Source organism: Lathyrus oleraceus, chromosome 5, assembly GCF_024323335.1.
Source record: "Lathyrus oleraceus cultivar Zhongwan6 chromosome 5, CAAS_Psat_ZW6_1.0, whole genome shotgun sequence".
NCBI lineage: Eukaryota > Viridiplantae > Streptophyta > Magnoliopsida > Fabales > Fabaceae > Lathyrus > Lathyrus oleraceus.
In genome coordinates this window covers 36,961,622-36,967,621 of record NC_066583.1, presented here as the reverse complement: position 1 = coordinate 36,967,621, position 6,000 = coordinate 36,961,622, and positions in this window count along the sequence as shown.

Sequence of the window (6,000 nt, the reverse complement as noted above, 5' to 3'; positions counted from 1 at the left end):
TAGATAGATACATATTTCACATTGCTACTAAGTTTTAGTTCTTGTGTATTATTTTATTCTAACCGTTGGAAATTTGTATCTGCTGATTCGCTTGTGTTTGAGTCGTTTTATCCGATTTCGGAGAAACATTTTTCTTAATGCAAATCCCCTTGTCCTTCAAGAGGCATACTTTGCTTGAGGACAAGCAAGAATCTAGTTGGGGAGAGTTGTTAGATACCCAAAAATGCTTATTTGAGCTATCAAATATGGGTATCTTTCACTCCATTTCCTTGCTAAAGTGTTCGAAAACACCTTTATTTTAGATGAATTGCAATACAATGATAAACGATCTTGGTACCTTTGATTTGTGTGTTATTGTGCAGGAATTAGGCATGAAATAATAGAAACTGAAGCCACAAGAAAGTTGGCAAAGGGACCAAAAAGGGATGTATTCATCAGCTTCCTCGCTAGGCGAGGGCTGTGGCGATGAGCTCGCTAGGCGAGCGCCCAACGAGTCCCCAGCGAAGAGCTCCAGTATTTTACAATAGCAAACATCAACAAACTCGCTAGGCGAGCTTCCAGCGAAGGGTGTAGCGAACACGTCCAGACTTGGCCAAAAGCACAACCAGCACTCACTCGCTAGGCGAGCCATTAGCGAGCTCCCAGCGAGCATTCCAGTAGCAAAACCTCTCAAGCTCGCTGGAGCGAAGGTTGAAGCGTGTGCTTCGCCTAGCGAAGGTTTTGTTCGCCTAGCGAACATGCCAATCTGGCAAAGGTCATTTCTTTGGGCGTAGGTGCCACAGGTGCCTCATTTTAGGGCTCGCTAGGCGAGCCATTCTGCTCGCCTGGCGAGCATGACAGCTCAGTAGCAGCTCTATAAGTAGCAAGGGCTACTTTTTGGAGCCATACTTTACACCTCCATAGTTTTGTACTTTTTAGATATTTTTCCAGCATTGCTCTAGAGATCTTTTGTGACCTAGAAATCATTTCTCTTCATCTCTTAACAATCTTTCACAAAAAGAAGGTGGATTCCCATCCAATCTCGATTATTCGACTCGGATGTTGATCAACCTTCTTCTGAAACTTGTTGACCAAGCTACCATGAAAATGAGTAGCTAAGTTCTTCATTTTGTCAAGGTTAGATGTAGATTATCATTAGCTTTGTGTGTAAATGGGATGATCTTCATTTGTAAACTCTTTAATGGTGAATATATGGTGAAAACTTTGTTTTATTGAAAACTCTTTGTGTTGGTTTATGATCGAGAGATGTTTACCAACTCTTTACCTAGGTTTTCATCCAATCTTGTTTGTTAGCTAGAGATAGTAATGAGTGATTTTGTTCACCATAAGGTTGAACCAAAAAGTTGTCATTTTGATAGATTGTGTTAGAGATAAACAATGGATCAAAATGGGAAAACTCACAATGTGTGTTAGAGATAAACACATTGGGAGGACTTTGTGAAATAGTTTATCATCTAAAGGAGTTTATAAGTTTTGTTGATCGAACATATACACGCAAAGTGATTGTCGAACCCTAACTTTGGCAATATTTCTCAAATATTAAAACCAAATCTTTTACCGCATTTTCTTACACTTTTATGCAAGATACCGTGACTAAAACCAAGAACCATTGTTACCTTAAGCTAAGAGTTAACAACTGTCGAAAGGCGATGATATCTCACAATCCCTGTGGAGACGATAACAAAAACCCGACACTTAAAATTACAATCAACATGAAGCGCACATGAAAGTCAATGACGAATTCTGGTTCTAATGGCTCCAAAGATCTCTAAATTGTGTTGGAATTCTTCTTGTCGTCCCTTTCTCATATCAAAGTCAGAACCCCTTGGAAAAATCTTTTTTTACCCTTTTTAAATAGCCAAAATGTTCAAAAAAGTCACCTATCGTTCACACGATGCTCAAGATCGTGCACACGATGCTCAAGATCGTTCTCATGATGCTCAAGATCATGCACACGATTTTATTATATAGTGCAAACGATAGCCTTTTATCTCTTCTCATCGTGTGCATGATGCCACATGGTTCCCACACGAATTTTCCAATAACTTTCTTGCTTTTTGCTTGCAAACTTTCATACTTTTTCATCTTTTGTCTCTACTCTTCACTTGATCAAATATTGGTAATTTCATCTCCAATTTCCTCTTGATTAACTCACTAACACATAAAATTAATAAAAAATGCTTGTAAAATTACGTAATGATGGAGTGTCATCAGTAAAATACATTATTATCACAACACTTTTGCAACAAGATTCTCACATGTATTTTTTACTCTTTCGACACTAAGGAAGCTTTAGTGAAAGAATATAAAAAGTAGAAGAAACAAGTAGAAAGTGAGAAAGAGAGATTTAAAATTTAAATTTTGGTGTAAAATGAAATGAGGAGAACCCCTATTTATATAGAAAAATATTTGCCTAAAAAAGAAAATGATTCATGGACATTTTTATTCTTCTAATTGATTAGACAATTGAAATATAGAAAGTTTTTTATTTCTACTGTCATTCAACAATTAAAGGCGTATCTGATCGATTAATTGGGGTAAAAGGACTCTTAATTGATTTAAACAAAAAAACTAATCAATTAATGATGCATATAAAATATTTTTAGGTGTTTTATCAAGCAAGATAGGCTTTGAAAAGACTTTGTGTGTGTGTGTGTGAGCCGTCTTAGCATCTCGAGAATCACTCTTATACTTTTTCATATTAAATTGATCACTCAGATACGCGCTAAATGCCAGACCAGACAAACTTTCACACTTCCTCTCTTTCATAACTTTGGAATTTCAAGTTCCTTTGATTGATTCAATATTGATTTAACACTTCAATTGGAACTTGACTCTTGTTAAGAGTTTCACATCGGACAATATATGGCCTGAACATGTCTTTATAAGTGGTGGCAAACCTCACTGTACAAGTCAGTTTTGTAGGATTGAGTTAGGTCTAACCACATTTCTTAACATGGTATCAACGTCTCGTTTAAGATCCAGTGGGCCACCTTCTATCAAGTTTCCATTATGGGTCCACCTACCATTTATTTCCGAGAGTCTCACATCGGAGAATATATGGCATGAACATGTCTTTATAAGTGGGGGCAGTGAAGAATTATAATATGTATAAACTGAAGGAGAATTGCCATCCAAGGCGCAGCGGAATTTAAAAATTTCTCCATTTAGTGATCCTTACGAATGGGCATGATCAGTGATAGAATCGTTACCTCTTGTGGCGATTCAAACCTTTGGTGCAGATCTCTGATAATGATCAAAACCTTTGATACAGATCCACAGGGCGATCACGAACGTTGAACGATGACAACGTCTCTACTCAGTCCACACGAACGGATTCCTTCAATCGCAGTGCTAGCTGTTGTGAATGAAGGCTTTGAGTGAGAGAAAGAGGGAAACAAAATTCCAAGTCTCTACTTGAATTTCTGTCTGAGTGGAATTAGAGTGACAATGCTTCTACCCAAGGGGTTCTATTTATAGAACCACTTGTGTGGGCTTCAAGCCAAAAAGCCCACTTAAGTGCATTTTGGCCCATATCTCATAATATGCCAAAATCACTTAAGTATTTGGTACCTTACCATATTTCGTCTCCCACTTAAGTGCACCGTACCTTACGGTGTTCCTTAATTATTCTATCTCTCATCAATCCGTCCTTTGTGTGTGACCCTATAGGTTTTCGCGACGTTGGCAATTATATTAAATCACGCATTTAACATAATAAACAGTGAGCGGTATCTAGCAACACATCACTGCTACCCAAGTCACGAAAATGTCATGTGATCTGACAAAACCTCCTGTGATAATAATTATGTGTATAATTACCCCTTTGCCCTTATGTCTATATTGAACACAAGGTATAGACCATGTCACCCTTGTCCAGTTCAATATTGGGCCCATAGACATTTATCCTGTTACGCAGGATTGGCAAATTCCATCTAGGACACTCATGTCCCTCAGCATGCTTCGTGGAGTACCCATCAACTGTCTTTATGGTCATCCAGTTACGGATAACGTTGGATCAGTAATAAAGCACTCAACTCTACATCTAGGATCCATAGTGGTTTCAGGTCGAAGAGTGGTATACACTATTATCACCATGAGAATAACTTATGACACTTTGCATAACTTTCTATATAGTATTCTCATAGCGGGTCAATCCGGTATAAATATTACTCCTAATATTCATACCTATGTTTAAGACTTGATAACTCTTTATCCATGATCCATGAGATGTGATCATCAGTCTACAAACATAATAGTCTTAATGCTTTAATGTTATCCCACTTCACATTAAAGCTCGACTACGGATACTTTAAGAATAGTGTCCTTATGTTTAATGTGTTCTCATGATTAAGTCACACTTAATACATTAAACGGACTATCTATTCTAGGGACTTTATTAATCAACCATAATAAAGAAAATGCCTTTTATTATTAATAAATAATTCGATACAAGTACCAAAAGTATTGGCCTCTAGGGCTTACACCAACAATCTCCCACTAGCACTAGAGCCAATCAGACATACCCCGTATGCCCATTGATCTAGTATGGCCATCATGCTTCTGCTGCGCAAGAGGCTTTCTCAGTGGGTTAGCAACATTGTCAAGTGTAAGTACTTTACATATTTTCACACAACGCCTAAGTATGTGTTTGGATCGTTGGTGAGATCTAGGCTCCTTAGCTTATGCGATAACACCATTGTTATCATAATAGAGACCAATGGGATCCATAATGCTAGGGAATATGCCAAGTTTATTGATCCAAACAGCTTCCTTTGCTGCACTTAAGGCAGCAATATACTCAGCCTCAGTTGTAGAATCAGCAACTGCATCTTGCATTGAACTTTTCAAGCTCACAGTGCCACCATTTAAGCAAAACACATGACCAGATTGGAATCATTCATATTAAAGCGTCTCAGCACTTTGTCTATGTACTCTGACTTAGGACAAGCATTTCATGATCTATCTCTATAGATCCTGATAGGCTGCTTCACCCAGGTCCTTCATAGAAAAGCATTTCCCCAACCAAGACTTTACTTGTTGCAGGGTAGGGATATCGATTCCAATGAGTAATATGTCATCTACATATAATACCAGGAATACGATCATGCTCCCACTAACCTTCTTGTAGACACAAGGCTCATCTTCGTTCTTGATGAATCCATACAGTTTTACTGTTTCATCAAGGCGAAGATTCCATGAGTAGGTCACAGGCTCATCTTGATCCATGAGTAATACATCACCTTGATCAGATATCCATATATCTCAGGTAGGTGACGTATCCTGCCTGACCTACGCTGGTCTTGTTCTACTTGAGCAGGTTGCTCTTACTCAACTACTTGTGTTTCCTTCTCTAATTCCTCCATAGGTGTATCGATGCTTTGTGATTCTTGAATTTCTTCAAGCTCTACTTTCCTCCCACTGGTTCCTTTGGAATTAAAATCCTTTTATAGGAAAACTCCAGTTCGAGCGACAAACATTTTGCCCTCTGAAGGATTGTAGAAGTAATATCCTCTTGTTTCTTTAGGATATCCCACAAATAAGCATTTGTCAGATTTGGGCTCAAGTTTAGTTGAAATTTGTCGTTTCACATAAACTTCGCAACCCCAAATCTTCATGTAAGACATATGTGGTTTCTCACCACTCCATATCTCATATGGTGTCTTATCAACCTTTTTGGATGGAACACGGTTAAGTGTGTAAGCTGCGGTCAACAGCGCATGTCCCCAAAAGGAGTTTGGAAGATCGGCTTGACTCATCATGGATCGGACCATGTCTAACAGGGTTCGATTTCTTCTCTCAGACACACCATTCCATTGGGGTGTTCCAGGAGGAGTGAGTTGGGATAGGATCCCACACTCTTTCAGATGATCATCAAACTCTAGGCTTAAATACTCACCACCTCGATCTGATAGAAGAGTTTTAATATTCTTACCCAGTTGGTTTTGTACTTCATTCTTGAATTCCTTGAACTTTTCAAAGGACTCTGATTTGTGTTTC